A 12,651-nucleotide genomic window follows, 5' to 3' on the forward strand; every position below is an offset into this window, starting at 1 on the left:
TTTCAGTGAGTTTTACAGCTCCGGCTCACGCTCAATTCTCACGGGAATGCTCTGGATCAGTGAGAGACTTGAGAAGCAGATGTCGTGAAATTTTCGCACACGTGAAATGTGATAGGCAGATGTCGCCGCTGTTTTTCATTTAACTCATACGGCGAAAGGCTAGCAGCGACATCTATTTTTGAAAAAGTAGGTATATTAAAGGCCGCGTTGCCAACCTAAAAAGAAGGAATTAACAAATTATCTGGCTCACTAATTAAACCAGACTTCTATCTGGATTTATCTGGCTCAAATCGTTGTTGTTGCATTTACATGCAAAATTATTTATCTGGTTCAGGATTTTGCCACCGGATGATAGCTATTACATATGCAACGCAAGCCAAAAACGGGGATACCCCGTATTATTTGTTATCGCCGATCTCCCATTCCTAAAACATACTTACACCAATAGATGAAAGAAATTGTGTTAAATCAAGAAAACACTGATGACCTGATATGAAACTTCTCGCTCTCTGAGAGCACGTGAAAATGTGCATTTTTTATAACGTTGGCCATAGATACCATCATACTCAAAATAAAATTTGGGCATTTCAGAAAAACTTTGGGGTATTTTAGATGGTAAAGGTTTAATTTATGATTTTCACCGAAAATTTACTCAAGATTGTCAAATGGAATATCAAAAAACTCAAATTTTTGTCAGTATTACAAATCCAAAGAAAAAAATAACTCTTTTTCATCCGTGGAAAATTTATCAGTGACAACACCTTTCAGCGAAGGGCCGCACACGAAACGGGTTTTTTATTGTATGTGGATATACATATGTATGTACATAAACGTTTTGGTCGCATCAAAGTGAAAAAAGGAAAAAGGGACTAGCCGCTTTTTGTTATCTTATGGCGGTGCCAGAGCAACAAAGCAAAGCAACGCAATTGAAATATACTATTTCATATTTTTTCACTTATCTACCACAAAATATTTCTACAAAACTTTACCTTCTTTATAAATTTTAATAAGTTTTTATCAGCTTACTTGCTGATTTATTTGAAAATAATGAAACCGAACGGATTTATTGGAGAATTTTTTTTCCGTATTTCAGGCAACTCTATAGCCATCTGACTCCAGACCCCATTCTTGGAAACGAATGAACTTTTGTTTACAATTGAATGAACAGACAGCTGATTTCAAGCCCCTTTCCTGGAAACAAAATTGAGAGAGAATGAAAGTTTCGTATCAGGTCATCAGCACTGATGACGTCATCAGTGCAAGAAAAGGTTGTAATTCCTAACGCAGATAGCACCATTTTTGAATTCTTCAGTTGAGTGATAATTAGTGAAGTTAACGATTTGCCAAGTTTTAAAGCAAACCAGTATAATTTTGAAAATTGGTAAGTACCAGCGGTGTGAATTTTGTACATGCCAATGGCGGTAAACTATATAGACAACCATGGCATACTTCATCATAAAATGACGGACAAAAGTGTACATGCACTCTAATTTCGTTCAGAAAGGCAATAGTCTAGTTGAGGGTTCGACTGCTAATACGCTAACAAAAATATCGAGAGGTGTCAAAAAACGCGTATTAATCTCGAGAAGAAAAATTTTATCTCTGTCCGGAGATATTTGCAGTTGAAGTTGCCGATTTTCATATGGTTGTTGTTGTGCGGTACCCACAAAAAAAAACGGTAATTGTGCAGTTTAGGGGCCCCACCCTAAAACTGGGCCTTTTTTTTGAGTGAGGTATCAAAAGACGCGTATTCACGTCTAGATCAAGAATCCGAAAGCGGAAGTTAACTTTTTTTACCCGTTCAAAAGATATTAACGAAAAACCGAAAAAAACCCGCGGGTACTTCCGAAACCGGGGTGGGATCCATAGTATTTTTGCGCAGAACACCTTTCTGCGTTGGCGGCCTTTGGCCGCGCTTATAAAAAATAACCCTGGGCTACGCCATGCCAAGTCCGGGTAAGTGGTATAACCGTGGCTACCGCCACGGTGATGCACAATTTTTTTTTGTGGGTATCAACACAACAACAACCACATGAAAATCGCCAACTTCAACTGCAAATATCTCCGGACAGAGATAAAATTTTTCTTTTCCGCCTTCGGATTATTGTTCTCGAGATTAATACGCGTCTTTTGATACCTCACTCGAAGATCTTGACCCAACTTTAGGGTGGGGCCCCTAAACTGCACTACTACCAAAAAAACTTGTGCATCATCGTGGCGGTAGCCACGGTTAATACCACACACCCGGATTTGGCATGGCGTAGCCCATGGTAATTTTTTATAAGCGTGGCCGAAGGCCGCTAACGCAGAAAGGTTTTGGAGGTACGCGCGGGTCTTTTTCCGGTTTTTCGTTAATATCTTTTGAACGAGTTAAAATTTTTATTCTCCGCCTTCGCATTATTAATACTGATATCAAGACGCGTCGTTTGACACCTCTCTCGATATTTTATTGTTGTCGAGATTAATACGCGTCTTTTGACACCTCTTTGATATTTTTGGACGCGTATTAGCAGTGTCATGCTGTCGTATATAATTACCAATAAAGCAACTAAGTTATGACGAAACAAGTAAAGGTGTCCAAGTTCGGGTGTAATCGAACATTATATACTCAGCGTGAGCTTCAATTGTACATTTCATTCCGATAAATTACTTTTCTACATAAGACGTGGCACCGCCTGTTTAAAAAAAAAATGTCTCCATTTCTTCTTACAATAAAACTTGATAAGTGAAATATCATTGATTCACAACTATTTTTTATTTATTATTCTAGTCTACGACCCTTTTAAACTTGTTTTATATATAAGTTGCTGATCTTTAACCGATCCCGTTCATTTTTACTAGAAACATTTTCTGCTATAAGGAAAATATATGTACCCAATTTTATAACGATCCGTTGATTTTTCTTTGAATTATGGCTCCCGAACACATAGAAAATTGCTTAGTCATAAAAGAGGCGGTGCAACACCCATTTTCAAAACTTTTAGTGTTTCCCAATTTAATCTTATAATTTAATTTAGAAAGTAAAATTCTATTGATACAAAGCTCTTTTTTGTAAAGATATAGCTTACTTTATTCGTCCACGACCCTTTTAAAAATCGTTTATATAAAAGTGGGCGTGGTCCTTAACCGATTTCGTTAATATTTCTTGAAAGCATTCCTTATAGTAAAGGCAACCTCTCTGCCTAATTTTGTTACGATAGATTTAACGATTTTTGATTTATGATTAATAATATTGATTTTATCACAAGTGGGCGGTGCCACGCCCATGTTAACAATTTTTTTTAAATTTTTATCAAGAGTCAATATCAGTACACACGTCAAATTTCAACATTCTAGGTGTATTATTTACTAAATTATCAGGTTTTTGTGTTTTCCAAAATGTTATATATATAAAAAGTGGGGGTGGTCATCATCCGATTTCGCTCATTTTTAATACCAATCTATTCTGGGTCCAGATAAGCTCGTATACCAAATTTGGTGGATATATTTCAATATTTACTCAAGTTATCGTGTTAACGGACGGACGGACATGGCTCAATCAATTTTTTTTTCGATACTGATGAGTTTGATATATGGAAGTCTATATCTATCTCGATTCCTTTATACCTGTACAACCAACCGTTATCCAATCAAAGTTAATATACTCTGTGTGCAAAGCACGCTGAGTATAAAAACGCAAAATATAAAAAAAATATAAAACGCCAAATTGTACATACAGCACCGGTTACTTGTTGTGTTGTTCTAGCAGTGCTGCGCCCCATCCAATAGGTGCGACCAATCACAATTGTCATCAATGTCCTCTAACGGGAGTCCAAGGAAACTTGCTGTTTCAACAGGGGTGGACCATAATGAGCGGGGTGTTAGAGGCGTTGGTTCCCCATTACAATTAAAGAGATGGTTGGTGTCATGTGGGGACACATTGCATGCAGGACATACATTTTTTATGTCGGGGTTGATTCTGGATAAGTAAGAGTTTAATCTGTTACAGTACCCAGATCGAAGTTGAGCTATAGTGACGCGCGTTTCCCTAGGTAGAGTGCGTTCCTCCTCTGCTATTTCTGGGTATTTTCTTTAAGTACTGGATTTCCCGGCATAGAGGGCCGACGTCTGTGTTCTCAGGTGCCGTATTTCCTCATAATGCTTACGGAGAGGACCCCTTAAGCCCCTGGGCGATGTAGTCTCAGCAATCAGATTTCTGTTGAGATGCCCAGGTTTCTGGGTATTAAACAGAAACTGTTTAGCATTTCATTTCTTTCCCTAATGGGGAGTACTCTCGCCTCATTGTGTTGGTGGGGTTCTGGGGACATAAGAAGACAGCCCGTAGCGGTTCTGAGGGCAGGATTTTGTCAGGCCTGTATTTTCTTCCAGTGAGTAACCTTTAGGCATGGCGTCCATATCGGGGACGCGTAGCATGCAATCGGCTGGCCAATTGCTTTGTAAGTAGTAATGAGCGTGTCTTTGTGGGATTCAAGGGGTTGTGTAGCGCAATATATAGCTTCTCCAACCCAATTGTCAACCTCACCTTCGAGCGGTGAATCCCGTTTCACTAGCAGACGAGGCTCTGGCGACCCCAAGCTCCTCATGGAACTTGGGGGTGGGGAGGGAGGGATGGCCTGAAGGTTTAATGTGGCCATATAAATCGTTCCCGAGATGGTCGGGCCAGCACCTTATTGGTGCTGTGTTACCGGAGCGTATCGGATCTGTATCCGACAAAGGACCATCACATCGATAACACTCCCCAAGGCCTTCGGCGAGTAGCCTAATCGCTACAACAACAACAACAACAGCGTGTCTTTGTCTTTACCCCATGTGCTGCCGGCAAGAGATTTGAGGATTTTATTATCCAATCAAAGTTAATATACTCTGTGTGCAAAGCACGCTGAGTATAAAAACGCAAAATATAAAAAAAATATAAAACGCCAAATTGTACATACAGCACCGGTTACTTGTTGTGTTGTTCTAGCAGTGCTTCGCCCCATCCAATAGGTGCGACCAATCACAATTGTCATCAATGTCCTCTAACGGGAGTCCAAGGAAACTTGCTGTTTCAACAGGGGGGGACCATAATGAGAGGGGTGTTAGAGGCGTTGGTTCCCCATTACAATTAAAAAGATGGTTGGTGTCATGTGGGGACACATTGCATGCAGGACATACATTTTTTATGTCGGGGTTGATTCTGGATAGGTAAGAGTTTAATCTGTTACAGTACCCAGATCGAAGTTGAGCTAGAGTGACGCGCGTTTCCCTAGGTAGAGTGCGTTCCTCCTCTGCTATTTCAGGGTATTTTCTTTAAGTACTGGATTTCCCGGCATAGAGGGCCGACGTCTGTGTTCTCAGGTGCCGTATTTCCTCATAATGCTTACGGAGAGGACCCCTTAAGCCCCTGGGCGATGTAGTCTCAGCAATCAGATTTCTGTTGAGATGCCCAGGTTTCTGGGTATTAAACAGAAACTGTTTAGCATTTCATTTCTTTCCCTAATGGGGAGTACTCTCGCCTCATTGTGTAGGTGGGGTTCTGGGGACATAAGAAGACAGCCCGTAGCGGTTCTGAGGGCAGGATTTTGTCAGGCCTGTATTTTCTTCCAGTGAGTAACCTTTAGGCATGGCGTCCATATCGGGGACGCGTAGCATGCAATCGGCTGGCCAATTGCTTTGTAAGTAGTAATGAGCGTGTCTTTGTGGGATTCAAGGGGTTGTGTAGCGCAATATATAGCTTCTCCAACCCAATTGTCAACCTCACCTTCGAGCGGCGAATCCCGTTTCACTAGCAGACGAGGCTCTGGCGACCCCAAGCTCCTCATGGAACTTGTGGGTGGGGAGGGAGGGATGGCCTGAAGGTTTAATGTGGCCATATAAATCGTTCCCGAGATGGTCGGGCCAGCACCTTATTGGTGCTGTGTTACCGGAGCGTATCGGATCTGTATCCGACAAAGGACCATCACATCGATAACACTCCCCAAGGCCTTCGGGGAGTAGCCTAATCGCTACAACAACAACAACAACAGCGTGTCTTTGTCTTTACCCCATGTGCTGCCGGCAAGAGATTTGAGGATTTTATTGCGGCTCTGGATTTTAGGTACAATTGCGGTTGCGTGCTCTCCAAAATGTAGATCCTGATTAAACGTCACACCCAAGATTTTGCTGTGTAAGACAGTCGGTAGCGTGGTGCCATCGACGTGGATGTTCAATATGGTCGACATTTGGCGTGTCCATGTTGTAAATAGGGTCGCCGATGATTTAGTCGGTGACAATGTCAGGTTTCGCGAGGCGAAGAAACTGGATAGATCAGGGAGATAGCTGTTTATTTTGTTACAAAGCTCATCGATCTGTGGGCCTGTGCCTGTGGCCATTATTGTGCAGGCATCGGCGTAGGAATCGATAGTGACTTTTTCTGGTGGTGAAGGTAGCTTTGATATGTAACCTCATTTAATTATATATTGCGCTGGAAATCCCTTGAAAAGGTTGCGCTACACAACCCCTTGAATGAATTTGGTATTTTAGTCGCCTCTTACGACAGATATACCTGCCGAGGGTATATTCTAAGCCCCCTAACCCGCTGGGGGATGTTATGGCCCATGCTTCTGCACTATATAGAATGACGGTTAAGCTTCTGTGCGGTCCTGCTACATTGGAAGCATTTACCTTTTTATTCTGAAATTTGGTAAAGCTCTTTTCAGTTTAAGTATTCATGTATGTGTTCCGGATAAACCGTTAATTTCCACAGCAGGGTGAATGGAAACGAGCCAACGGAAGGCCTGTCCGGGAAGGCAGCGGCCGAAAGGCCAATGAATGAATGAAGCCTTAGAAGTTTAAAAGGTCACGGCAGACTAAAGAGCCACATGCACAAACTGGGTATGCATAATTCCACAACAAACTATCTAAGGACGGATTTATATAAACGTTTTGCTTTGCTTTGACATCGCATTGTCTTTTCATAACAATGAACCGCCTTACCGCTTATTTCATAAGATTTCTCCGCTTGTTTTATATATCAATGTTTATTTAATTAATGAAAATGAGTTAATTGTACATTGTAAAATTAATGCGTCGAATTATATCGAAAAAGTTGTTATGGTCCGCTTGGGAGAGTCAACCTTGGAACGTACCAGTTGGCTAGTGATAGGGGAAAAGGTAGGATTCACCCTCACTCATGTCTGCCTGGGGTGGTTAAAACAAAATTTTGTTAGTTTCGTGCGGGTGGCATCGTCAAAATTTACCATGACTGATGGTGTAGGTGGCTCATCTCATCAGCTGATTTTATTAGTTTCATTGTACTGGCATAGAGATTGTCAAAAGATGGCAAACGCAAAATGCAACCGATGCATTGGCAATTATGCACTGTCGTGGTGGTAAAATTTTACCTAATTTAGCGCACGACGTTCCCACAACACACAAAAGCCACGAGCGCAACCACCAGCATTTGCGCCAACCACGTCGGCAGTGCCCACAACAACCACCTACTGCAATCTCATCGGTCTGCTGCAACGCCAGCTTTAACACCAACAGCAGGGCCGCGAACATAAGTCTGCTGCAACACCACCTATAATAGCCGTGTTTTTTAACACGCGTATATCCGTTTACGCTTAAACTTTATATTGACTGCTAAGAGACAAACTATAAATACACCTCTGAAATTGCTGCGCATAAATTTTGTCCTACTAAATTTCAATACGCATTATACTCAGATGTAACTGAAATATGTGTCTTTGTTTCACCCTGTACACTAATTCTATGTATTATATGTGTGTCCACAATTCATCGCAACTGATTCAGCTATATGTTATACCCTATGGCCATCAGAGCGTTGCGTCTCCGCTTTTCGGTACACCCTGTTGCTGTAGCTAGTTGTTTTACCACAGCCGCTAGATGGGTCTCCTAAGCATTATCTAAGCGAAGATAGGCGTTTTTTAACACGCGCAAACGAAACGTATACGCGCGTGTTAAAAAACACGGCTAATAACAACGAGGTTGAACCATCGGGTGAGTTCGTTCCGTACTACGGACAACTTAATAATAGTACTACCTTGTAAACTCTTAGTTTAATATAAGCAGTTTTTTGTAATCAGGAAATTTGAATTATGTTAATCTCAGCATAAGCGGGTTGCATCAACATTTGATGAATTTGAGATTCAGTTTTTTTCTTTTATTGAACCACTGTAACCACGGTAATCAGATGTATTAGTGGCTCACTGAAATGTTTTTTCCTTTTTGAACGCGTGCTACTTCATACGCAACTAATTGATTATGTACCGGCCTTGCTTTTCTCAAACCCGTATATTTTAAATAACAATGCACGGAGTGTTAAATTCATATACGGTTCAATGCCTACCGCAGACCGCAACCCAGCAAACCAACAAACGATTTTTGCATCCAGCTTATGTGATGCAAGAGGACTATCCACTTCCAAGCCTGAGTTGTAGAGTTCGTTTTCAAGGTATTTAGAAATTCCAAACCCTAGCATAATCTCCGTTTCGTTGAGTTTTTTTTGTGCTGTAAACTGGTAGGGGATAGTAGAATTCAACGCGTAACGACAAATTAGTACATATTTCAAGAAAAGTTTGCTAAAGTCGAGCAGAATCACGTAAGCTGGGTGTGACGGTTTATTGTATCATGCTCATGCTGCGTAGCGTTAAAAACGAGTTCATTTTAAGGAAACTGATTCCATATGAATCTCTTCCATTTTTTTCTAATAGTAAAGTTATGCATAATGTACTTAAAATACATATTAAGAACGATTTAAATTGTATCCGAATTGTAAGTTTGACTATGCATATATACATATAATTGTGTACGTATGTATGCAGTTACATACGTAGTGAAAGACTAAGAGGGGTGACAATTTTAGTTATCCGAATTTTATGCTGCATTCATGCCAACCTAGCTATCAGTTCAGATATTAACTAAATGAAGAACAAAATAAGAAATATTTAAATAAGCTACATAATACGTACACACACAATTGTACGTACGATACGTATATGTATATCGCAGCTATAAGTTGTACATGTATTAATTGTGTGAACCATTAGACGTTTAGAATATTGTTCCTTCATTTTCGATTAAATTTCTTAGAGTCGGAATATTGACAAAACCAAAAGGGAGATAGCCCAGCATTGGTTTTCGATAGTAAATTGGAAAGGAAATTAGTATAAGCCTAGATCTATAGCAGCCAGATATCATGGATATATATAGACACATACATACGTACTTACATAAACACTTATATTAATCTAGCAAAATCTGCTAGGTGTAAAGTGGGAGGAGATTAGAAGATAAAATTAAATAAATAGGATAAGTCAAATTAAACTGAAATAACCTAAAATAAAAATACCTTAATCGAAACAAAGATAAAATGAAGTACAATAAAATTGAACTAAGTATACCAACAATAAAATAAATTAGGATAAAGAAAAATTTACAGATTATAATCAATAATAACAAAATAGAATACAATAAATGACAAAGTAGATTAAAATAGACTAGGTAAAGGGGACTGATTCTGATCGACGGAATCAATATTAAAATCCGAACCAGACTCCAATTTGTAAACGGTTGCGAAATTCCAAATACATTCCAGTTTGCTTACATTACCCCTATCTACCAATTTGTATTTTGAAAGAAAAAAAAAAAAGAAACACATTTTTTTTGTTCTTAAAAGCTCCTAAAATAAAAAGAAATAGAATTAGTTCTTACGTAAATAAGTATGCTAATCCTAGCATCTCGTAAATTAACTTTTGAAGATTGATGATAAATTTGGTTAATAATGAATGGTAAATAAACTTGTTATATGAAATGGGAATGCTGATTATTTTGTTCATTTAGAAGGCACATAGGTTGACAGGTAAGGGGCCACCGAAAAATAGGTGCGTCGGTGGCCATGGATTTGAGGGTGGGCTAAGCACCGGCCGTCGCAACGCCACCCGCGGCGCCCCTATGTATATTCGGCAATTTCCCCTTTTATTTTAATTTCCAGTTTTTTTTTTTTTGTATTTTGATTTTCAGCGATTGGTTACCGGTCATTTCCGGTTCGGTTAATTTTGTTCCTTTTTTTTGCGTTTAGTTTTTTTTTTTTGAATATTGAATTGAATTTAACGGTCTGTCCGTGGCATCCGGTTCGACCGGATGTCGTTTCGTTTGAATTTTGAGCGTTTTGAGTCGTCTCTGCGCTTTTCTGTCAGTTTTTTTAAAGGCATGATAGGAAATTTTCTGTTTTTGGCGCAGGACAGTAAGGTTGGCAAGAACCCCGCCCAGCCGACATGACTAGCCACAGAGCACCACTAGATCATGCCGACTGCCTTCCTTACTGCTCCCATAGTAGATGCGTTTCCATAACAAAGTAAAAAGTAATAAAAAAAAGATAAAGAATGTTCTGGCAACACAGTTGCCAGATGTATTGTAGTTTTTGAAATAAGTAATGAAGAACGCCGAAGTGTAGCGTTAAAAAGTGATTGTTCTTTATTAAAGAAATCCATTTCTATTTATACAAAAGTTCTTAACCTACACATACATACTTACATTAATTAATGCTTACTTACTAAAAAGTACATGATTTCATAATAAGTAATTGTTTGTCAGCATATTATTGTACTACATATTGTCAATATGATCCGCACATAAGCTTTTGGTATGACGAATCGATATATTTGGCGGTTCGGCAAATGCGAATGAACTCATAGTGGTTATCTAGGTCAGTAAGATATGAACGTTTGTGTGAATGTATATTTGTATCGTTAAACGCATTCCAAGTGAGGTGAATTCCTCGCAACACTACAGTATATAAAAAATAATTCAATGTCGTGGCGCTGCCATCTCGTTTCATACAAAACATTTTTCCCTCTGCAAGGGCTAAGGTGAGTATCCGACAGGTGCCCTTCTCTGTCTGGTTGATCGCCGTGGAATTGGAGGTATCCTACTTGTTTCGGGTGTTGTATGTGGTGTCGATGTAAAATTTTACCCCATTATACTATTGGCCGAAGCAAAGCCTTCAAAATCGTCCGATCCCCACGATTCGTGTTGCGCCGTTTCAGTAACCACCGGTTGCGTTACCGCTTCAGTGCTTTCTACTTCAGCTGATGCCTCGGTTTCATTAGTGTTGTCTTCGGTTGACAGCCTCGCCTTGTAATAATCAACTTCCCGAGCTGTTTTATCAGGTCCAACAGGGGTTTTGCGTATTTGGTCCACATGCCGTTTTACACTTTTCCCATTGAAGAGTATTTCATAGTGCAGATCACCTAGACGTGCGTTTATGGTTCCTCTGAGCCACTTACAAATCTGCGGATTTCCAGACAAAAAGTAAGCATTTTGATTTGGTTCAAACTCTAATAGTTTTCTTGGACTTTACGTATTGCTTCTCTTCTACCTTCTTTGAAATTTCCTCTGGTCGAATCAGATTCAGCCGTGTGCGAAGCTGTCGCCCCATAAATAGTAGTGCTGGTGATGACCCTGTGGATGCGTGCGGTGCGTTTTTGTATTGCCTTAAAAATTCATTCAAATTTGTCTTTAATGAACTACTCGTAGTACCCATCGCTTTCAATGCGTTCTTGACTGTTTGTACACTACGCTCTGCTTGTCCGTTAGTTGCTGGATGATACGGCGCTGAATCTTTGTGATATTTAACACCAACTGCTGTCAGAAAATTGTTAAATTCTTCAGAAGTGAAATTTGTTCCATTATCAGAAACGACAGCGGCACGCTATACCCCAGTGGGTTAGGGGATCAGAATATACCCGCGGTAGGTATGCCTGTCGTAAGAGGCGACTAAAATACCAGTTTCAAGGAGCTGTGTAGCGCAACCTTTCAGGTTGCCAGCGCAATATATAGCTTCTCCAAATCCAATTGTCAACCTCACCTATCTGCGGCGAATCCTGTTTCACTAACAGACGAGGCTCTGGCGACCCCAAGCTCCTCATGGAACTTGGGGGTAGGGAGGGAGGGAATGGCCTGAAGGTTTAACGTGGCCACATAAATCGTTCCCGAGATGGTCGGGCTAGCACCTTAATGGTGCTATGGTACCGGAGCGTACCGGATTTGTATCCGGCAAAGGACCATCACAATGATAACACTCCCCAAAGCCTTCGGGGAGCAACCTTATCGCTACAACAACAACAACAGCGGCACGCCGTAAGCCGCAAACACTTCGTCCAACAATGCAATTGTCGCCGTTGCTGTTATAGATTTAGTAACTCTCACTTCTAACCACTTACTGTATGCATCCGAGATTACCAGCAACATCGCTCCCTCGAAAGGCCCCGCATAGTCGATATGAATACGTTCTCATGGTCCCTTGGGGTATTCCCAATGGTGATCCTCAGTTTTTGCCGGTTTGTTTGCTTTTCTTGCACATGCATCACATTGGTTCGCAATATTCTCGATATCGTTGTCTATGCCCGGCCAGTATATAAATGAGCGGACAATCCCTTTCATCTTAACAATTCCTAAATTCCCGTGTGAAGATTTTCAAGCAGCTTGTTTCCATACTTTGGTGGAATAACAACACGATGTTCGAACGTCAAACATCCGGAGGACAACCTATAATTGACTTCTGGGGATTTGTACCCTGCCCTTTTCAAGCACTGGCCACTTTCCAGTAGTTTAATTATTTTACCAATTCGTTCATCTTTTCTGGACTCTCTTGCTATGTGTTCTGAGCTT

The 12,651-nt window shown here is 40.4% G+C and overlaps 1 protein-coding gene across 1 annotated transcript in view; it reads left to right on the forward strand.

Moving 5' to 3' along the window:
* The first annotated feature begins 1,231 nt into the window (after positions 1-1,231).
* LOC137249056 (kelch-like protein 1) overlaps positions 1,232-12,651 on the forward strand; it is a 50,999-nt gene continuing 39,579 nt past the window's right edge. The window contains exon 1 of the mRNA XM_067780182.1: positions 1,232-1,381. The gene's annotated coding sequence lies outside the window, so the exon portion shown is untranslated. The remainder of the gene's footprint in view (positions 1,382-12,651) is intronic.

The sequence above is a fragment of the Eurosta solidaginis genome, chromosome 4 (assembly GCF_040869045.1).
Source record: "Eurosta solidaginis isolate ZX-2024a chromosome 4, ASM4086904v1, whole genome shotgun sequence".
NCBI lineage: Eukaryota > Metazoa > Arthropoda > Insecta > Diptera > Tephritidae > Eurosta > Eurosta solidaginis.